This window comes from Lissotriton helveticus, chromosome 6 (assembly GCF_964261635.1).
Source record: "Lissotriton helveticus chromosome 6, aLisHel1.1, whole genome shotgun sequence".
Classification (NCBI taxonomy): domain Eukaryota; kingdom Metazoa; phylum Chordata; class Amphibia; order Caudata; family Salamandridae; genus Lissotriton; species Lissotriton helveticus.
Genome location: NC_136067.1, coordinates 158,674,249 through 158,697,645, shown reverse-complemented (window position 1 = coordinate 158,697,645; position 23,397 = coordinate 158,674,249). Strand labels below are relative to the sequence as shown.

The window sequence follows — 23,397 nt, the reverse complement described above, 5'->3', positions numbered from 1 at the left end:
AGAGCAGAATTCACCAAATTAGCTTTGCCTTTCTGTCCTTATTTATCAGGCTCACAAATGTATGTTTTTTGTTTTCCATCCAACCTTTTAAGTGTACCTATAAAGAGTTGCCAAGATACTCACAGCATGTGCGCCACCTTCTGCTACTTCTGGCCTTCTGACCCACTAGAATTTTGCATTCTGGGATTAGTAGTTTTTCTTTTCTTTTTCCAGTAAAGCATTGGCTTAAAAAAACCTAGTATGCATGGTATAGCTAAAAAAAGTTTCCCCACCAATGGCAGACGTTGCTCCAGGGCTCTCCATCAGGGCCGGACTGGGAAACAAAACCGGAGAGGAGGGGGGGGGGGGGTGCAGCCGAGCTGTTTGCCTCAGGCAGTTTCGGTAGATTTTGTTACATGGGGCCGATATTACAGCTATGCTACAAAACCCCCTCCCCCCCCCCCCCACCCCCCAAACCTCCAGGGGCCCAAAAGCACCTCCCACCCTGTAATCCCACCAGGGATATTCCCGGTGCCTGCTAAGCCCTGTCCGGCCCTGCTTTTCATCAGTCTGGCGCGGGGTACCTTAGAGCAATGATTTGTTTTTATGCTCCTTCCAGGCATTTGCGTTCTGCCAATTTTCTGGCCAAAATACCAAGGTTTTGGCGGTCCAGAGCGGGGGGGGCAGATCTTTTTCAGTCTTGGGACCTTCATCATGGAACAAACACCCTTTGGAGCTATGGGGCATTTGAGCTACCCCCCACCCCCCCTCCAGTTTTGGAAGAAACTGAAAACATGCCTTTTTAAGCAGGATTAGTGTTATCTCTTTCAGTCAGTTATCACTGGAGGTGCAGAGCGCCATGACGCTCCTTGGAGTAACGGAGCGCTATAAAAAAAGCCCTTTACATGACATTGAAGTTTATTGCCGTGTTGGTGTCTGTGCCTCCGCCCTACATTGTCCGAGTAAGGCAGTATGTTCGGTGAAATGCATTTGTAGCTACACAGCAGGTAGAAGTGGCCTAGTGCAAAACTCCTCAAACAGGAGTGTCCTCTGTAAGTCCAGAAGGTCAGATCCATTCTGGGTGCTGAGTGTTTACTACTAAGTAGGGCTCCCGGTTTTACGATATTTGTTTTTTGACATGTCCGTCTGTATTTATCCATATTTTTTTGTGCTCATTTTATATGTATTTATCCATATTTATGTTGTGCTTTTTCTAAACAATGACGCTGCAATGGGTCTATCTACACTTTTATGTAACCGACAAATGCTTGGTGCTTAAATGCTTATGGTTTGGCTATCCAGTGGGTTTTAGCCGTTTATAGTACAATAAACTCATTTGGAAACATTTACATTGTATTTATTTTTATTTATTTATTTTGCAATTTTTAAAGCGCATCAAATACCCATACGGGTGTCTCGGCGCTGCAGAACTAAGAACTCGCTACTGAAGACGAAGGGTTAGGAGGTAGAGAAAAGCCATGTTTTAAGGCTTCTTCGAAATTTAAGAAGCGTAGGGGCAGATTTGATATGGAATGGGAGAGTGTTCCATAATTTAGCTGTGGCAGTGGTGAAACATCTATCTCCCCAGGTGGCCTTTCTTGTACGAGGTACATTCAGCAAGAGGGCTGTGGAAGATCGTAGCGTCCTGAGTTGTTCCACTGGACGAAGAGCTTCTTTTAGATACTGGGGCCCTGGGTGGTTTAGGGATTTATAGGCTATACATAGGGCCTTGAATTTAATTCTGCTCCTAATTGGAAGCCAGTGGAGCCTTTTGATGTGGTGGGAAGTGGGAGTGAATTTAGGAATGGAAAGTAAGGTTCTAGCCGCCGCATTTTGCACGGTCTGCAACTTGTTGAGAACCCCTTCCTGCGCATTCAGAAGGAGTGAGTTGCAGTAGTCTGTTCTTGAAAAGACTAGTGTGCTGATGAGGGTTTTGCCGGCTGATTGAGGTAGATATGGCAGAAGCTTTTTGATTTTTTTTAGGGTAAAAAAGGCGGAAGATACGACAGCGTTAGCATGATGGTGAAAAGTCAGCTTATTGTCGAAGATGACTCCTAGGTTCCGGACTTTTTCCACTGGTTGGGGGGGGGAGCCCAACTCAGGTGGCCACCACTGTGGGGACCATGCTGGCTGCAAGCTCCCGAACAGAACAGAACACCTGCATTAGGAATTCGTTTAAAGTGTTTAACTGTCCTACTTGTCATTCTGCACAGCTAGTGACCTGGCGCTCATGATTTACAACGGTGAGAATCTTCCAACCGAAAACCTCTTCACTGCCTTTATCCATATTTAAAAAATAAATGAAGACTGTGCAATATTGTCTGTATTTATCTGTAGAAATCAGTTAAAACTAGCGGCCTTATACTAAAGGTACATTTAATCTAAATGGCAATCATTTACTGAGCCCTTAGTTAACCGGAAAGTCTTGCAGATAGGCTGGGCTAACAACTTAGCGAGGAACTTGGCAAGTTATGGCTTCATGGCGCGTGACAGCACTTTGCCCTACACGAGGCAGCCTATTTACAGTGTGACTAACCTCTCACACAGTGCACTCACCTGTGGATGGAAGGGCGTGAACAAAGGTCTGTCTTGTGTTATAGCAAAGTAAACTGAATATCTCATTGCTAATTTAGCACAGCAAAAAATACAAGGCACCAGTGGCCTGACTCAGCATGACAAGGTGTGCAAGCCCCCTACACTGAAGCGACTGCACCACACTCCACTGCCATAGGTGGAAATGAACAATGCATACTTTTGGAAACCACAAAGCTGGGGAACACTGACCGAAAGATAGCTTAGGATGTTAAGACACTTGATGCTGAGATCTATAAGTATTCCACAAGTCTCAAGGTGTAATGCAACCAAAACCGCTCGAGTGGTTACTGCACTTGCGGTACAGATCTGTGTACTCTGCCAGAGTTATCAGTTCTCATCAATTATCTTACATTTTTATCGTGCCTGATACAAAGCACTACATGTAACCTATAGGTCACAGGTTGGTGTGATCGTATGGTGGCTCAGTGGAGTTATGTTTTTGTTTCAGAAATCCTTGTATCAACCTGCTTGTCATAAGTTGCAATCCAGGTAAAATAGCTTAGTGGGCCCTGAGCGTGCTTCATACTGCTGCTTGTACAATACAAAGGCATAGGGTTGATCCGACAAGGCTTAATACAGTCCTTTGTTTTTCTAAGGTTGATACGATAATTTGATAATGGACAGAGATCAGATGCTGCTCCTTAAATGCCCAAACCCATGGACCCAGTGTACCATGGAAATCCCTGGGAGGGATCAAATACACACAGGGCCCTGAATTATGCATAAAACACTCATGTTAGTGTCATATGTAGCTTTAGATACACATGCTCTTATTGACCATCTAATATTTGGCTCAGACGCGTGCAACAGGTTTTTCTTCAAAGAAGTATTCGAGCCACGAGGCATAGCGACTCCATCTATAGCTGTAATGGGCATTGGCTCCATTGTTAGATTGTTTTTTTCCACTATCGGGATCGGACGTGTTCCATCGAGCTTGGGGTTGATGCCTCTTGTTTTCATCTTTGGGCCTCCTCTGTTTCTCTACACCTGCCAGTAAAATAATTGTTGTCTTTACCGTCTTGGTATTGGCGCGCTACCTGTCGGTTTCAACAACCGGGAGCTCTTCAATGTCTTATTCGGGCCTCACCCCTCTGGGGACTGCTCAGTTGTGTTCAGTGCAGATAAGGGCCCTTTTGTGATGGAAAGGACTCCTTTTCAACACTGCCCTCAGTGTCGAGACAAATATCCCTGATCCGACTATCACCAGGTGTTTAACCTTTGCCTCCCTCCAGAACACAATGAGGTCTCTTGTGCCGCCTGCCTCGCCTTCCAGTCCAAGAAAACCCTGTGTTACCATAAGGCTGAACTCCTCGCATCACAAAAAATGGTGCAGGTGCAAGGGGACAACACCCCCAATCTATTTGGTCACTGGGACATGGGATTGAACGTCAACTAGGGACTTCGACCGCTGAACCTCAGATCCTCCCTCCCAAGGCAATTCCAGCTTGGAATCCAAAGTCAAAGACCTTCAGTTGGCGCAGGTCCAGATAAAGACGATATCAGCCGGGAGTACAACACCTCACCCTCCTCCCTCTCTCCGTCACCAAATGGAGGCCGAGTCCCTCCCTCAAGAGGTTCAGGCATCAAACCCTGAAGCCCAGCACCACGCTTCCGGTCTGCCACTGCATCCAGGGCCCTGGTCGGCTCCAAAAACTGTCTTCTGTTCGAGAACTGAGCTACCTCACATCGCCAAAGCATATTCTGAAACCTCGGCTCTCAACGCCAACACCTCCTTCAGATCCATCATCGAAAACACCCTCCTGGCCATCTTCGGCTCCAAAGGCGCCTTTGGCGCTGAAATCTACCTCTGTCTCCGCTTCTTCGAAGCCTTCTTTGGCATTGAAATAAACCTTGGTGTCCGCGGAGCAAAAACCCTTTTCGGCTCCTAAACGCCCATTACTCCCTGCTATAGTGGGTGGAATAAAAAATGTGAATGAGACAACTACAGATAAATGGATGAAGATGGCTGATTGAAAGCCCCTTTACACGTGTGTGTGTGTGTGTGTGTATATATGTGTGTATATATATATATATATATATATATATATATATATATATATATATATATATATATATATATTTATTTATGACTAAAACTCACAGCAACTACGATCTCGCACTGTTTGGGGGGCGAAGCCTATCTCTCACCTCAATATTTGTGTGGGAGTCATCAATTGAAACAGTTACTTCTAGACCGGATGTTCCTTGAAGAGGAGGGTCTCCAGCTTCCTTAAGTTGATTGGTTCATGCAGCTGGTTTGCGTCCACTTCTTGATGATGTCGCCGTGCAAGGAGAGGTTGGTCACTAGGCATAAGCTGGAGAGGTTATTCGGATTAAGGCTGGCTTTTCTTTAATAAAAGACCTGACTGGGTGGAGTGTGTGGAGGAAGATGCCGTGCAGGAGGGAAGCACTGACTATGTTGAGTGACTCTCTGGTGGAAGGGATTCTGTTGACTCTAGCTTCTGGTCTTATGGTAGCTGGTCAACTCATCAGTGTTGAGTAGGCAGTATCTTCATTTGGGTGCAGTATGGGGCGGGTTAATCAGGCAGATTAGTCAACCGGCTATTGATGCCTCAGTGTTCTGAATAAGCTTATACTGATCTTGTATGTTTTCACCATGAAAGAGGTTGAACCCATTACAGTTGTCTGTGGAAAATTATGTTGAAGTTCTGGAGTGGGCTGAAGCAGTGAAGAGTGCTGTACCTCTATTGCTGGGTCCATGGCTGGTTTTAATGTAGAAGGTTGCTTTGGTTTTCCTGATGATGTTTCGGCATGGAGAGCTGATATTTTTAAGGACCTTCCCCATCACATCTATTGCATTTGGATGATGTGTCTGCTGTGTCGAGTTTCATATTGCGTGCACAAACATTAATTGCTCTAGAACTGGAACCCTGTACTTCAAATCTCAGCATTACAAATCAAACAGCAGAAGGGGAAATAACTTCTCTAGTACTTGTTACTTCTCTAGTTTTTCGATGACAATATTACAGTATATATATATATATATATATATATATATATATATATATATATATATATATATATATATATATATATCACATTCATGAGGAAACGCCACAGCAGCATCAAACTTTTCCTAGACCGCAAACAGCATAGCAGCATTGTAAATTCTGTTGCAAATGCATTCACTGACCAACAGTAAATATCATATTGTAGTTCAAGTTTATAAAGTCAGACAGTAAAGAATACCACACATTTATGAGTACACGAAACACAGCTCACAAATCTCCCGCAGAAGCCTGTAACAACCCGTATTTCAGCATTGCATGGGTTCTCAGTGACAAGCAGCGCTACCTGTTCCTTAACACACCTCCTTTGAGAGATGGCCGCTCTGCTGCAAGCCGCACCTATGTGCCCTGGAGGCACAGCGAACGCCAGGCAGGATTAGGCGTTACGTCCTCAAAGTGTCAGGCAGAATTCCTGTCACAATGGAAATAAAACAAGCAGCAGCTTTGTCTCAGTGTGAAAGAAAGGCGTGCCTGTGTACAGTGAAAGAAATGTGCACACACTTGAAAAGACAGCCAGAGGATTCCAGGAAACACTGTTCCTTTGTTCCAGTCCTGGGTCTGCATTTCACATTCAGAGCACCCTGGGACGTGTAGTCTTTCTTCAGTTTAATTGTGGTATCATACTAGCACCCCTCAAAATTATGATGTATCCAGAATTGGAAAAGCAGTAAATTGTGGCGTCTAGTGGCCACACCCACCGAGAAAGGGCCTTGCTGGTATAATATATCGCATGCAAATGCGAAACGTCTATGTTTACTATGCGATGCCACAGAGTTGAGTTGTAATTGGGTAATTTATACCCTCATATGAACTTTCTCCAAGTTCCCATATCGGTGCTGGGTTATACAGTACAATCAGGTTGGGACACGTCTTTTGTCACCCTTACATAGCTATGAACTGGCCTCCTCTCAAAAGGTTACTGTTGGCCCTTACTTTTTTTTCCCCAGGCAACAGCAGAAAGCCTCCTGAGAAATGTAACCTATTGGGGATTAGTATTATATTGTAATTGCATCTACATGTAGCGCTTACCAACTCTAACAAGGCGTTTAAGCCCTTTACGGCGAGTAGTACGCTTCCCCAAAACCCACTGTGTATGATTAGTCCAGTGAGTATTGTTGGTTATTGGCATTAGTCGTGTGCAGTTAAGGAAAACAAATCACCCCATGCATTTTCTCGAGTTTCTATGTGGTGGGTTAAATTAATAGGAGTTAGGTGGAATCATTAGTGGGGGCTATGTGGGTTCATGCAAATGGCTAGCGAGATCACGAGATAGGCTAGGAGATTAGGTGTTGTTAGGTTGTTGTGATAGCGATTTTAAAGAAGGAGAAGTTGATATTGATGAAGTGAGGTGTGAGCAATTTGCAGAAATACAATAATCGAGATTAAAGCATTCAGGCTTTACTCAGAAAGAGGAGTCTGCTGAGGATGGAAGGCAAGGAGAGGTTCACTGAAGAAAGAAAGAGATAGATCAATAGAGAGTTGTAATTCAAGGTCAGTGTTTCATGCAGGGTTTTAGGGGTACAGTGGGGCGTTCTGAGATGGCATGCAATCTGAGCCTATAAAACTGTAGAAAGAAGCAGCATTATATAGTGCTCTGTGTACAGGGCAGAGTGCTTAAAAATGTGAGTACACGTGTGCAAATCATTGAATTATGTTGAGCCCAAGCTTGCTGTGTGCACGTCTACGGCAGCCTTTTAAACATAGTCTGGAGTATCCCAAGCTTGGTGCAGGGTCTGGGTACTACACTAAGAAAGGTAGTGCAAACTCCTTCGTTACAAAACGTTTCATTAAATAATCTTCCCTCGCTATTAAAACGTAATGCGCTAAACATTGTTTTACTCACTAAAAATGAGCTATTGCGGGAGGCCCGCGGTCCCTGCAGGGGACCCCATAGGAGGGCAAACCCCGTAGTAGTGCGCAGGGAACCGCGGGCCCGCCTTGGGGAGGGTGGGTGGGCGGGGCCGGACATCCAGGCCACCCCCCTTTTCCTGCCTGACTATATGGGGCGCGCTCGCCCCTTGGCGCCCTCTTTGCTGCTGCTCCTGTCCCCGCTGGCCGCTCCCGGCTGTCCTCGCCAGCCCAACCTTAGGCCCGGAGCCCCCTCCGCTCCCCCTCTTCCCCCCCACAACGCCGGACGCGAGGCCCGCAAGCTCATTCGAATCTTGAGGTAAGGGACCATTTAAGGCCTCCCCCCCGAGCCCCCGTCCTCGGTAATAGCCGAGTCGACAGGGCTGCGTGGTTTAACATGGGGGAGCCCATGGCCCGATGTTCTTGTGTGGTAGCGTGCACGCGTCTTCAGCGCGGGGGCCAATGGCGCCGACGTGTTGAGGGTCGCGGAAGTGTTGGTGTGGCGCGAGGCGGGAGAATGTGATGCTGGGGCGGGGATCGGCTTGTGGGTCCGCCGTCGGGGATATGGTTATTAACGGGAGTTGAGTCGTAGTCGCTCCATTAGGTGATGTCACGATTTCGGCGGAAAAAGGGACTGCAGTGGCGGGGATCAGGCTGTTGTGGCTCCATTGTATGCGAGGTCCACACGCTCCATGGTGTATGAGGTCCACGATTACGGGGAGAAACGGGCAGCAGTGGCGGGGATCGGCGTGTGGGTCCGCCGCCATTGACAACCGCTTGAAACTTTTAATGGCTAATTGCATGCAAAGGTTAGGGTAAAACTTTAAGGCAATCACTGCTTTAACGTTGGGCCTTTGGGAAATATGGCTTGCCCACGCAGGCAAGGTTAGGACAGCGCTCTGCTGGGAATAACAGGCAGTAATGTGGGGCGGTTAAAAGATATGGCTTGCCATTAACCTCTGCAGGCAATCACCCCTGCACGCGGTCGCCCCGGCACGCGGCCGCCATTACCCCCTACACGCGGCCGCCATTAACCACGCGATGTGCGTTGATATGTTTAAATGGCATGAAAGTTAGGACGTCGCTTTATTGGTAATTACAATGTTAGGGTGGGGCATTTAGAAGATTGGCTTGCCATTACTCTGCAGGCCATTACCCCTGCACGCGGCCGCCATTACCTATCTGAACGCGGCCGCCATCACCCTCGGCACGCGGCTGGGAAATACGCCGCTGTAAGGCGTCATCGTCGTGGGGGGCGCGAACGACAGGCTGGTCAACAGAGTGCCAGTGCCGCTGAATACAGCGGCCGTTTTCAGCCCAACACCCCTCATGCGCCCAGGCCGCTTTGAGTCATAAAGTTTAGCCGCTTTACAGTTAGACGTGTAGCAGGGCGGCATCATGGCAACTTGAGTAGCCGCCTGATTGCAGCGCGCACTAGCAGCGCCTCATGCGCCACAAACCCACGCAGGACCCAGCCGCGGTCGGGCGCCTTCTCATGCGCCGTCACCCCTGCACGACCCGGTCGGGTCTAGCGCTGACGGTCACACTAATTACAGTGCAGGGCGTGCAAGCACCGGCCGCCCCTTTCAAGCGCGATCAATCACATCCCCCCCCCCCCCCCCCCCCCCGCACAACCTGGCTTGTGATCTGGTTACAAGCTAGCGCCGATGGTGAACAACAGCAGCAGTGATTAGCGGCAGTGTAGGGCACATGGGGTCGGTGGCTACACAAGCTGTGTGCAGCAGGAGTTACGCTAGCACTGCGCGTAAGGTTAAATAAGTCACATCCTACCTTAGGGAGAGGTCACGGGTCATGCGGATGCGCCAGTAGTTGCCACGGTGGAAAATATAATAGTGGCGAATGGTACACTCAAAGTTAGTTAATCAATATGTGTACTGGAAAGGGGGGGGAATGTCAGGAAGACTTGTTATACTGCGGCATGTTGTAATTGCGTTTCCCCCAATTCCAGGCACTTTAAGGATCGGGACAAAGCGTGACGGGAGTACAGTGAACGCCCCCACCCCCTCCCAAAAGCGGAAGGTAAGAGCGTCATGGGGGGCTGGCCATGTAGGGGGAGGGTTATGCATCCTAGGGGGCCGGTGTTCATTGTCCGGTCCTCCTAGTCTTAGTTGTGCGTGACGGTGGCACGGCCGGGATCGGTGCTCTATTCAGGTCGACAAGCTCCCAGTTCAAACAGTTGGGGCTAACATGAATGTTTATATCGATATTTACAGGGCCAGGACACTTGGCAGGTATCGATTCGTTGCGTCGCAGTCAAGGAACAGCGTGCCCTCGCCTCGGTTACTAAGGCTAACTCGAAGTAAGTATTGGAAAGTGATAGAGCGTAATGTCGAAGGTTAAGGTGGCTCACTGTTACTTCGCAGGGGCTTGAGTGTGTTTGGACCGGGGAAAAAACCCAGCTGGCCAAATCATAGAGGTCAGGCCCATTAGTCACGACGTTTTTTCTTTCAGAAAGCGGCACGATGTCAGGAGCAGGGACGGCCGTCACCGAGGCGCAGGCGGCGCACGCGGCGATTTTTCTCCAGTTAGTCGAGACGAATGGGGTGGCGTGGGCCACCAATTTACTGAAGGTTAACCCGGTGAATTCAAGTGTGAACAGTGACATTATTGTGGTGGAAGATGAGGATAACAATAGTACAGGACACGTGAGGGCGTCCAAAAGAGCTAAAGTGCCCACGAATAAAGACTTCCCGCCACCGCCTAAAAAGAAGGCCACTGTTAGCACGGCAGTAGCTGTTGTGCATGACGTACCGGCCGCTTCCTATGCGTCATCCAGGGCCCAGGAGTCCCCTGGCCCTTCGAGCTTGCCAGTTAACATCCCCCCGGTGGCGGAGTATGCTACCAGAAGTGATCTGGGTAAGATGATGTCCACACTGGAGATATTCATGAAAGAAATGAGGGAAAGTGTGAGGTCTGGACCTAGCGGGGGGGGGAGTTCTACCAGCCAATGTGTGGGGAGCCGGTGTTAAACACATTACATCAGGTGAGACTGGGAGGGGGCGAGAAGGCACCGGCCCACCCAGCGCACCACCGGCATATCCGACACACCCAGTTGACGCCCGGGGTCCGCTAGTCACGCCAGCAACTACGGCGGTGCCGGCACCCCTGCCACCGCAGGCACCAGACTCGATAGCCCCTCCCCCAGCGGCGCCAGCTTCCCCTCCTGACACAGTGATACCTGACCCCACGCCAACACCCCCCTCCCCAGCGCTGCCAGGCGAGGACGATGTTCAATTTGATGCCCCCTTACTATCAGGGCGCTCTTGTCTGTCCTGGGAAGTACCACAGGCAGCAAAGGAGTTAATGTGGAGGCGAGAATTTTTAGATATCTTCTCTTTACTGATGCTGGGTCAGCAGGGTGCAGATGCACGCAAGGCTGGGGCAAAAGAGGATGAGAAAAAGGTGAGATACCAGCCTTGGCCAGAAAAGAGTATTGATAATTGGTTGGAAGCCTTTGCTATCCTGTCATCGGTCATTATGGAAAAGTTTAGCGAACAAGGTCCAGCACTGGTACAGTATGGGAGGCTCATACACAACGAGGCAAAAAAGTGGGGAGGTGTAGGCTGGTTGGAGTATGATAGGGAATTCAGAAAAAAGATGTCTAGATCCCCGAACATGCGTTGGGACCATAAAGAGGTCCAGTTGTGGATGGACCATATGGGGTCTAGGGCGCTCCAAGGGGTGACGACTAACAGTAAGACACAGGAAAGCCAGGCGTCACCCAACGACAAGACTAGCTCCACAACCCAGCAAGAGCATAAGATGCCGCCCTTTCGAGGGGGCCACAGGGGGAGAGGTCAGAAGAGGGGAAGCGGGAAACCTCCATCAGGAACATCCACGGGGTCTTCCACTGGGTCATGTAGACTGTTCAATAGTGGACATTGCCATTGGGGGAGTTCCTGTAGATTCACGCACACGTGTAGCAATTGCGGGGGACAGCATCAGGCGGGGTCTTGTAGGTCCAATAAAGGACAAAGACCAGGCAATCACCACGGGGGCAGGGGTGGACAGTACAAGTAACTCCCTCCCATCTTCAGCGCGTCCAACCCCCCCCCCCCCGGTACCCTTTGTTCCCCCTCACCCCCCCCGCTAGGCATTCTGCGACTTAGCGAAGCACCCGCGGCAGGCGCAGCCCTTGTATGTCCGCTAGTTACACCAGTGTTAAGCGCTGTGAAAGGGCCCTTCTCGATTAAATTGGAAAGAATGATGCCATTGCTGAACAGATACCCCAACAAAATTGATGGGAGATTGCTCTTGGGGGGCTTTGCAGAAGGTTTCATTATCCCACATGTAGGACCCCCAGCTGCCAGGGACGCGGACAACTTGAAGTCGGCCAGGGACAACCCGGGGGTAGTAAGAGCGAAAGGAAGGAACTGGAGCTGGGGAGGGTTGCTGGCCCTTTCCCGCTACCTCCACTAGAGAACTTCGTGGTATCTCCACTGGGAATAGTTCCAAAGAAAGAGCCAGGAGCCTTCAGGCTGATACACCACCTGTCATACCCAGAAGGGGAGTCAATTAATCACAACCTGGAAGAAGGGGTATGCTCTGTCTCATATTGTTCATTCGATGTGGCCATGGACCTCGTGCGCAGGGCCGGGAAAGGGGCCTGGCTAGCAAAGGCTGATATTGAGTCTGCGTTCCGGCTCCTGCCTGTACACCCCTGCAGCCAGAACTTACTGGGGTTCCGGGTGGGCAACGAGTACTATTACGACAGATGCATGCCCATGGGTTGCTCCATTTCCTGTGCTTTCTTTGAGGCCTTCAGCACGTTCTTACAATGGGTACTGCAAAGCGTGGAAGGTGTACTAGGCGTCACCCATTACTTGGATGACTTCCTGTTCGTAGGCGGTGCGGAGTCAAAGGACTGCGCAGAGGCATTGGAAAAATTCCAGAGTATGACAAGGTACCTAGGAGTGCCCCTGGCGCCAGGGAAGACCGTGGGTCCAGCGCAGGCATTAGTGTTCCTGGGGATAGAAATTGACACGCTATCAGGCGAGGCCAGGCTTCCGGCAGATAAGGTCACAGAGCTAGCGGCACAAATTGAGCAGGTGCTAGGGCAGGACAAGGTATCACTAGATGACATCCAGAGCCTGCACGGGAGGCTCAGCTTCGCTACAAAGGTGATTCCCGCGGGCAGGGCCTTCGCGCGCAGGTTGGCGAGGACGGCAGCAAAGATCAAGCGCAGGCACCACCAGGTGCAGTTGAGTTTTGGGGTCAAGGAGGATCTTAAGGTGTGGGGGGAGTTCCTCGGGCACTTCAATGGATCAGTGATATGGAGGGAACCCTGGACTAGCAGCCAGGAACTGACGTTGTTTACTGACGCGTCAGGAAGGGATGGCTTTGGGGCAATTCTGGACAGAGATTGGTGCGCAGCAGGGTGGCCTAATGCTTGGAGGAAGAAGAAGATCACCTCCAACATAACGGTCTTAGAACTTTTCCCGATTGTGGTGGCTTTCCACCTCTGGCCGGCCTTACTGTCTGCAAAGAGAGTGGTCTTATGGTCCGATAATATGGCGGTAGTCCAAGCCATCAATACCCAGTCAGCATCATGTGCACTTGTGTTATGTCTATTAAGGGAACTGGTCAAAGTTTGTTTATATAACAATGTAGAATGCAAGGCTAAGCACATCCCGGGAGCATTAAACACGGCTGCTGACGCACTTTCCCGTTTCCATTGGCAGCGGTTCCGAGAGGCGTGGCCCAGGGCGAGGGAAGAGATGACGCCTTTCCCGGCTCGACTATGGCTCCTGCTGCGGTGGCGCAGCGCATCAGGGAGCTAGGCGAGATGTCAGTAGCACCTAGCACGATGAGGAGATACCAAACATGCGTGAGGACATTCTGTGAAGCCATGGGCCCTTGGGAGCGGGATGAATTTAGGCAGTGCAAGAAAGTGCAAGCGTTCATGGTCTGGGCGAAAGATGAAGGGAAGAGCCACTCCTGGATGGCCGGGCACTTGTCCGCCATCGGGCACCACGCTCGCCTGTCAGGTCAGAAGGACCCCACGACGGAGTTCACAACCAGGGCGGCACTCAAGGGCTGGGCTAGGGTCATGCCCACACTGGCAGACCAGAGGGCCCCCATTGACTACGACACCCTGAAAAGCATGATAGATGCCTTGCCGGCAGTTACGAGCTCCACCTATGAGGCAGCCCTCTTTGCATTAACGTTTAGTCTAGCATTCTTCGGTGCATTTAGGATCAGCGAACTGGTGGCACGGTCGAAAAAAGAGTCCAACTCCAGGGCCATCTCGTTTAGGAGCACCCGCGCTACAGCAGAGTCAGTTGAGATATTCCTGCATTCCTCCAAGACAGACCAAACAGGCAAGGGCAGGACCATCACTTTGCAGCGCCTGGGGAATGACAGTGACTGCCCAGTGGCTCTGCTGGCCGCGTTCCTTCCGCTCCGCCCTCAGTCAGAGGGCCTGCTACTCATACACTCTGATTGCTCCCCAGTCACCAAGTATCAAGTGGACAACGTGATGCAAGGGTGCTTGTTCTTGGCGGGATACATAATTGAAGGGGCAAAGTTTAGCACACATTCATTTAGGATAGGCGCGGCCACAACGGCCTTCAGGGCAGGCCTCCCTGATGAAAGGATTAAAAAAGTGGGTCGCTGGGACTCCAACTGCTACAGGAGGTATGTCCGACCACTGAATGTGATACACCCGGTGAGCAGACAGGTGGTTAATAATGCGACATAATGTAAATAATGTAAATATCAATAATCATGCCTTAAGTAATATGGTGGTTCACAATTTGGAGCCACGTGGTGTGTGTTGCCAATACAATGCCTTTTTGAAGTATGTCAATAAAATACAATTTTCAACACACTGTGTTTTATTGCAGGGAAAGAGGTGTGGGTGTTGGGGCACTCCTATGTCACGAGAATGGCGAGATGGGTGAATGCTACCACATGGAGGCACGGGCTCACCAACACCGAGATATCATGGTTCGGCTTCCCTGGGATGCACTGGGTTGCACTGCTAGGGACGCTGCGTAGATTAGTGAAGGAGCACAAGCGGAGGCCGAGCATTCTAGTGGTACACCTGGGGGGGAACGACCTGGTCTCATTAGGCAAAAGGCGTCTGTTAGACATAATGAGGAAAGACTTGAGCACCCTGAGTGGCGAGCTAGGACAGTGCAGCATCTACTGGTCAGAGATTTCCCCCAGACCAATCTGGCATGGGGCAGTATCACGGGAAGCACTGGAAATATCACGCAGGCGCGTAAACGCGGCAATGCGCAAATTTAGCGAACAAAGAGGCATAGGTTTCATCCGGCATGGCCTGCTGCATGCCAAGTCCATTGGTTGCTGGGAATCCGATGGGGTTCACTTGTCCAAAGTGGGGATGGCGATTTTCCTATTAGATTTGGGGGAAGCGCTAGAAAGAGCTGGATGTAGGTAGAGAGGGACCTAAGGGCTAGGTAGTGGGGGCTCTGGGCGCAGCGGGTGCCACGCCCAGGGCTGTGGAAAAAGAGAAGGCGACCCCCATACAGGACAGGCGCAGGAACAGGACCTGAAGCCGCAGTGCGAGAGGCACCACACTGAGTCATACATAGCCAAGGGGCCCTTCTTGGGGACTTGGTTCAACGGCACCCCGTTAGTCCTTAGGGCGGTTGTAACCTGAACAACCGGGGGTTTGCTAATAACGCCCCTCCTAGCTGGGCAAGGTGTGAGTTGACTCTCCCTTGTTCAGAGGTGGGCGGGGCAGGTGGACGATAGGTCCACCGGGGGGAGGCTTGCCTCCCCGGTCGACACGTGGCCAGGGGCCACTAGTGTCTGCTTCTTTGGCTCTACTTCAGGCGCCCTGCAACAAGGGGTTGCGGGGTGGAGGGGTCGCCTGTCAGTTAACCCGCTCTGTTATTTGTATCACAAATAAACCTGCAACTTTTTATTCCCAAACATACTTGTCTGAGTATTATTTGGGTGGAGGGTTGTGGGGCAAGGGTACCGATGCAACTACTATGCGGGAGGCCCGCGGTCCCTGCAGGGGACCCCATAGGAGGGCAAACCCCGTAGTAGTGCGCAGGGAACCGCGGGCCCGCCTTGGGGAGGGTGGGTGGGTGGGGCCGGATATCCAGGCCACCCCCCTTTTCCTGCCTGACTATATGGGGCGCGCTCGCCCCTTGGCGCCCTCTTTGCTGCTGCTCCTGTCCCCGCTGGCCGCTCCCGGCTGTCCTCGCCAGCCCAACCTTAGGCCCTGAGCCCCCTCCGCTCCCCCTCTTCCCCCCCACAACGCCGGACGCGAGGCCCGCAAGCTCATTCCCCTCCCTACCGCTCACCCGATGGAAGGGGGGGAAGTGGGGAGGGGGCAATAGAAATGTTGTTTTTGTCTTCCAGGTTGCAGGAGGAGTTACATGGCGACCCCCATACAGGACAGGCGCAGGAACAGGACCTGAAGCCGCAGTGCGAGAGGCACCACACTGAGTCATACATAGCCAAGGGGCCCTTCTTGGGGACTTGGTTCAACGGCACCCCGTTAGTCCTTAGGGCGGTTGTAACCTGAACAACCGGGGGTTTGCAATAACGCCCCTCCTAGCTGGGCAAGGTGTGAGTTGACTCTCCCTTGTTCAGAGGTGGGCGGGGCAGGTGGACGATAGGTCCACCGGGGGGAGGCTTGCCTCCCCGGTCGACACGTGGCCAGGGGCCACTAGTGTCTGCTTCTTTGGCTCTACTTCAGGCGCCCTGCAACAAGGGGTTGCGGGGTGGAGGGGTCGCCTGTCAGTTAACCCGCTCTGTTATTTGTATCACAAATAAACCTGCAACTTTTTATTCCCAAACATACTTGTCTGTGTATTATTTGGGTGGAGGGTTGTGGGGCAAGGGTACCGATGCAACTACTATAGGCACTGTCTGAGACATTCTTGGAGCCCATGGATTTGCACCTCCTGTTACCCTATCTCATTGGAGGCGGATTATTCATCACAGCCGGAGATACACTTGGGATGTTAGCGGTGGGGTCCTTTTGTATGTTGTGCATATTTGTGCATGGAATCTGCATGGTACACGCACTGTGTGTATGGGTGAGCCGGAGTAATCCAGCCCTGTGGGTTCTGTTTTGGACGCCCCGGCCTGGTCTTGTGCACAAGGTGAGGGTTGTTTTCCGAGGCAGTGGAAGTGTATTGCTGACATGGCTGAAGCTGTAGGGAGGAGACCTAGCCATTGGAGTGGGTACAAAAGGAACAAGGTACCTTTAGAAGTTCAAATCACCCTTTTGCTGAGAGGAGAGGCTGATTCATCTTTCTGTAGCATGGTGGGGATGAAGGGTGGGACTACAGTCTCAGCTGTTGAATCCCTGAGGTGAGGCCTGCCCTCTATCTTTCCCCAGATCACTCTTCAGTTGCTGATGACAGCCAGGTGCAGAAAGCTCACACCTCAGTGTGCCTCCGTTGTGAGTACTCCAGGCTGGAAAGTACCATCCTGGGAGCTACAGCATGCATTCACCTGTGGGTGCCTAGGAGTCAATAACAATGTTTAGTGCTCCCCAAATCACTGGCACTCATTTTATCAAGCTCATGAGGATGAAAGCCTGGGAGGATACTCGTGTATCTGAACCTGTGAGTACAGCGTCAAACACAGGTCCTTATCATTAATACATCAGTCCAATGAGCCGCAGTCCTGGAAATGGTAGGTGCATACCTTTTTAATTAGAAAGGTTAAAATACAGGTCCCAGCATGGTTATTGAACTTTGGGGCGCTAGTTGTGGCTAGGAGTCAGCGAGTCGGTCAAAAGAAGTCTATTGCGGCTTGATAACCCACAAAACATACTATTCATTTACAGACCCGCAGTTAAGAAAGGAACATTTTAGAATATAAACATTAGGATCACCATCGGAATTAATGCCGAGGGCCTTATTAGCAAACTGTACTGTGTAGTGCATTTTATAGCACTACAAAACGTACTACAAAGCAATATTCACAAACTTCTCTTTTGTAGTAACTTACCATTTTGTGTAAGTTTACTCCGTTTTGGTAGCCACAAACTGCACTTTTGTAGTAACTTGCGCTCTTGTAGTAAGTCCCTGCATCCATTATTTTCTATGGGAAGGTGTTGCAACAGTTGTGGTTGTCCCTGTGTAGTGCTGGATTTACAAAAAAAAAGTGTAAGTTACTACAAACGTGCAGTTTGAGTTTGTGAATAGCGTTACGTAGTAAACCTAATCATAAGTGTAATTTTTTTTTAATGTGTAAGTTAAGGCGATTAACCAGGCCCTTCGAGATCATTCTAAAAAGAGGATAATTCTAGTTAACACAACAAGAAAGGTTAAATTCATGTTCATTATTGCAGTACATATCAGGGAGCACCACACATATGAAACGACTGTCAACCCAGGAAAAAAAATCTGCACGTTTTTTTCTGTGTTTTTCTAAATATTCCAGAGTGAAAGGAGGACTCTTTCCCCCCCCCCCCCCCCCCCCTCTTCCCCCAGTGTTAAATGCCATAGCAGATGATCTTGTCAAACTAACCTATTGGGGAGCTATAGTTATCCAAAGATAAACCATCTAAATGACATTTAATGTAAAATAACATTGCCACAAAGGTTTTTATCCCAAATACATCATCTTCCAGTTTGGGTAACCAGCAATGGGAAAGCCATTAGGTCTGGTTTTACTGTGCTAACACAAGCAGCATTAGCCATTGAGACCAAGACACACCACACCGAAGGGAGCCGGCAGAAGCAGAGAGAACGTTATAAAGTAGTCCCTTGCTGGGGTCCGATACCTCTAAACTAGCGTTATCTGATAAGTGAACAATCTACTGGGCTGAGACCAGAATTAATTGACATAGTCTCAAGCCTAATGCTGAAAATAGCTCATCAAAGAGAGCCAATGATTGAAAGGGCCAAACTCAAATCCCAAACGTTGTATATTGTAAGGAGTAGGTCTGGTTGACAGCTGCGGTAACAATACCTAGACCTAAAAAAGCACAGGTCTGTCAACCATTTTTGGAATGTTTAAACCGGACCTATGTTCAACATTAGATTTTTGGGCAGAATATCCTGTTAAGTAATACTCCTTTGGTTCTGCTGGTATTTTCAAGGCTTAGCACTGCTATGGTTGTGCAAGATATGAGAGAACCAGGGTAGAAAAGCTGCCAGTTTTATGCAGAGTATATCCTTTGCAGCTTTCCTATAACTTGCTGGCTAATCCCTTTATCTAAACCAAAAGAAGATAGGAATTAAGTGGACTTCTTCCTCACAAACAAGACCCAGATTAAAGTGAAAGTAGACAATGAGGATGCTAGATGACAAATTGAGGTAACTCATAAGGATGTGGTTCTGTACCCCTTAATTAGCTTATTTTTCCAGACCCCAGGTTTCTGCCCCGTAAAGAACAACACATCAGACTTCGGCTGCATAAACATCCAGGATAGGTGCTGTCGCTGGTCCTCCATATTTGAAACCAGACTTGCTGAGAGCAAAAATGAACAAATAGTTTTCATTAAACTTCACACCCCAGTAAAATAGGGGACCTTCTACCTTTTTCATTTCATTTAGGAAATTTATAGAGAGCATGGTTACGCGCACCGGCGTGTCCCCGCGCTAAGAGTCTACAGGTAAGAAGACGAGAGTTTACAGCAGTGCTTGGCGGAAGAGATGGGTCTTAAGGGCTTTACGGAATTTGGTTTCCGAGGGTTCAAGCCGTAGTTCGGAGGGCAGCATATTCCAGTTCTTGGCTGCTAGGAGCCTGAATGATCTGCCCCCCATTCGGGCTTTGTGTATTTTGGGGACAACAGCCAGACCCGTGCCCGAGGATCGGAGCATTCGCTCTGGTCTGTAAAGGGTGATGAGGCTGTTCAGAGGGCTGGGTGCTCTACCTCCAAAGATGCGATGACACATGCCTAAGGCTTTAAAAGTAATCCTTTCACGGATTGGAAGCCAGTGGAGGGACTTTAGCGCAGCTTTGGATGGTGCTCTCCTGGGAAGCCTCAGCACCAGGCGGGCTGTGGCATTTTGCAATACCTGGAGACGATTAAGATTTTTGGCCGTAATACCTAAGTAGAGTAGGTTGGCATAATCAAGTCTCGATGTGACCAAGGCATGCACAAGCGTTTGTCTGGCACCCACTGGAAGCATATCAAGAACTTTGCGTAGGCTTTTAAGTATCCCGAAACAGATGCCAACCACCCTGTTAACTTGAGGGGTAAAAGACAGGTCAGAATCAAATAGAACCCCAAGGTTCTTAGCCTGTTGACCTGGTACGGGAACAGGACCGAGGCAGTCCGGCCACCATGCCGAGGTCCACACAGAGGGGCCCCCCCCCATCACAAGCACTTCCGTTTTGGAGCCGTTCAACTTCAGGCAGTTGTTAGACATCCAGGAGGCAAGCTCCTGCATGCAGGCACTGAAGTTGAGTGCCGCAATTTCGGGTGCCCGTGATAGAGAGATGACCAGTTGTGTGTCGTCGGCGTAAGATACCAGTTGGATGCCGTATCTTTCAACAATGGTGGCTACAGGGGAGGCGTAAAGGTAATTTTTGAAATTCATTGTAAGGATTTCCATAACTGGTGACCGTCTCAAGCAGTATCAATAGGGACCCCATATCTCTGTGTGAGCCTCAAAGAATTCAATTAGAGTTTTATCCAGACCTAGGGTTGTGCCTAATGTTTGGCTTGAAATAACATGATATCCTTGGTGCTTATTTAGTAAGAACCAAAAACAAGCATTGGTAAAGCCAATGGGTCTTGCCCTTTGGACCGATTTGCATTGCCATTGCGGTTTGCAAAGTGTAATATCCTAATTTCCCCACCTCTGTCTGTCGGTTGTCCTTTAATTCTTTCAATTCCTTTCTTTCTGTTCAACCTTCTAGAATCTTTCCCTCTGAGAGATTCATTCTATTCTTGAACTTCGCTCGGAGCAGTTCCTTCAGCTGTGGGTCCTTATACTTTGTATCTTATTGGTATCCTGCAAATAAAAGAAACTCCTGGATTCTACTCATTCCGTCTCCAGCCTCCTTCGCCGTCGCTACACAAAGACTGTACAGCAGTAGCAACAAGCAAAATATTTTTTCTCTATTCTACACAGCATCAGCAAAAAACAGAAGCAGGGGAAAAAGGTGCAATGAAACGACTACTGTTGCTGGCCGTGCCACGCGTGACTACAGAATGACATAGACGCCCACTTGTTTTATTTAGTGATCCAAGATGGCAGGCAGTTCCATCTTTCATGGCTTTTATTGGTAAATAAAAATATATATTTTCCATGCAAAAGCACAAAATGAAAATAAAAAAGGACCGAGGGCCTGTGAGGGCCAACGGAAAGGCCAGATGAAGGAGGACGGACAAAGCAGTGTATGAGGGAGAGCACATCACAGGCTGCGGAGGGACGACACATGAAGGGGAGACAACAACAGAGTGCGGGGGAAGGGGGGTTTGGTGGGGGAGATACACTTGAGAGTGAGAGGGCAGTATATGATCAGAGTACAACATGGGCCGGGAAGAAGTACATTTGGGACGTAGCAACACAGTGCGGGGGGACTTGAGAGGGGGGAGCACACGAGAGAGAGAGAGAGCAACACGGACCACAGGGTGGGTATTTGGCAAGTCTAGAAGCACACAAGGGAGAGAGCTGGAAAGCACATGCACTCTTATGGCGTACTTAGCCAAAAAGGCCAAGAATTGGCAAAGCCAAGAGGTCTTGCCTATGTAAGAGCTCTGCGCTTTGTCACTGTCTTTTAGCCATTTTATACAGCAGTGCGACTGAAAGTAAATAAAATAAAAGCACTCAAGCTTTTGCACTATATCAGATGGAAGCGACTTAAAAGTCAGAAATGCAATAGCATGAAAAAGAAAGTAACACTTTATTAGAAACGCACTTAAAATCTTGTCACCGGTACGGCACTGCTGTAAGAAATACTGCCTAGGAACTGGCTTCAACAACGATCCACCTTACACAACAGCATATCAAAGGAATGTGAACAGCTGCAGATAAAGAAAGAACAGGACAAACAGTCTCCAACCTACAGATTCTGAAAGAAACAATGTCTCAAGAGCAGCTTTGCCTTGCACCAAATAACATCAAAAACTTGAATGCTGGATTGCGCGCCCTTGTACAGCCAGCATGCTTATGAGTAAAAACTCTCAAACATGCAAGTCCTCTCTGTTTCCGCGCAATGACACTAAATAGTAATGTATATCCTTCAGGGTGCTCTTTGCAGCGTTGTTAACCAACCAGGCTCTGATTTCTTACAAATCTGGTAAGAATATTCCAAGTTACTATAATAACATGTTACTAACGCATATTTCGTAATTGTAACCTGTATAAATGTACCAAATAGGCTGCTTACATCTGTGTAAGGCCTGCAGTTCCTCAGTTTCTCAACACACTAGGCCAACTAAAGGATTTCACATTCATACGTTGATAAATTGATTGCGTGCCATTAGACAGGAAAGAAACAACACTACAACTGGTGGGGGGGAGGTAGGAAGATGCAGCACTGACAAAGGGGGTGGGAGACAGAGAGCAACTTGGACTCAAGGATGATGGAGGGAAGAAGCAACACGGACAACAAGGACGTTGGAGGGAAGAAGCAACACGGACAACAAGGACGTTGGAGGGAAGAGCAACCAGGACAACAAGGAAGAAGAAAGAAACATAGTTGCTTTATCGCAGCTCAAGCAGTCGGACACTGATCAAAATGAAACAATCAGTATTTGGCCCATGCTCCACACAAAAGAAGAGGAAGTAAAGCTAGCACACACTGGCCAATTAGGAGGCAGCAAATAAGAGTGACAGTGAGGCCTACAAATGGTAAGCAATGGGAGGGCTCCAAGACCCTTGTAGTAAACAATACTGCTTGCAAGCAACAGTGCATGCGCACTATTTGGGCAAGACTTAAAAATGAGTTCTTTAAAAGTAAGTGATGGAAGGATACGAGTCAGCCAATCAGAAGGGTGGTATAGAGACTACTCCTAGGGAGGTAAAATACAAGAAGAGAAAGGCAATCCATGGAATAAGAGGCACGCAATTAAAACAACAATTAAGTCAAATGGTTGTAAGCAGTGCAGGGGCTTTAAGCCCACTGTAAGTTCTTAATTGATTTTTTGCAGCAAGTCCGCTTACGCAGTGTGGCAGGCAAGATCTAATAAGTACAAGGGCCCAAAATTGTCATTAGGAGCCCGCTTCACTACTGCGGACTACATAGGTACTAATTTGCAGCGACGCAATGCACCTGCGCAAATCAAACACAATTTAATTTGCAATGAATCATGCTACATGCAGAACTAAGATTCCACTGCCCATTTCGTATCATGTTCGGCCCGGTTTCCTTCTCCCACTCCATTATCATCCTCACAGTCAAGCTTCCAAATATAGATTAAAAGCCAGAACTATTGAATTTGTTTCTGCATGTTCTTAATGTTTCAACTTGGTTTGTGCAGTCATTAAATCTAGTTTATAACTGCCACAAGATTGCAATCATCATTTGCCTGCATTCCAGGGCTCGTGAGTGTACCTGCACTGTCCTACATAATGATGCCTCCACAATTCTCGTGCGAACTGTGGTGAGCTTCCCGAATATTCCAGTACGTCACTGACATTCTTAGGTCTGATGCTGAATGTGGGCTTCGAGGGCCTGTCTACCTCTGTGGTGTTCGCTTTTTGTTTGAACGTTTATTTGCCGTTGCCGCCAGAGCTGCTCGCTGCATTTCCCCTCCCTTCCTGCCGACTGTGGAGAAAGCAGCTTTGGGCGCCATGTTGTAATGTTGGGCTGCCTCATTCTGACTGGAAAAACAAATGATGAAACCTCTTTCCGAGAGCAGAGCGAACCAAAAGAGAGACAAACGCAGCTTTGTTTATCGTTTTTAACACACGCATCCCTTAAAAGGGTGGCTTTCACGCTACAGTAGAACATTTATTTTATGAGGTCACCGCAGTGGGACTTTCCAATTCTAGGAGTTATTGCATTGGACTGCTTGGATCAGATT

At 49.0% G+C, this 23,397-nt stretch overlaps 1 protein-coding gene and 1 long non-coding RNA gene across 2 annotated transcripts in view; one reads left to right on the top strand and one right to left on the bottom strand.

The window, feature by feature from the left end:
- LOC144762371 (epoxide hydrolase 1-like) overlaps window positions 1-23,397 on the top strand; it is a 197,777-nt gene that overhangs the window by 39,132 nt on the left and 135,248 nt on the right. The window lies entirely within an intron of this gene.
- The window catches only part of LOC144762372 (uncharacterized), a 105,757-nt gene that overhangs the window by 54,148 nt on the left and 28,212 nt on the right, over window positions 1-23,397 (bottom strand). Inside the window, exon 2 of the long non-coding RNA XR_013596082.1 lies at window positions 17,418-17,554. This is a non-coding gene — a long non-coding RNA (uncharacterized LOC144762372). The remainder of the gene's footprint in view (window positions 1-17,417; window positions 17,555-23,397) is intronic.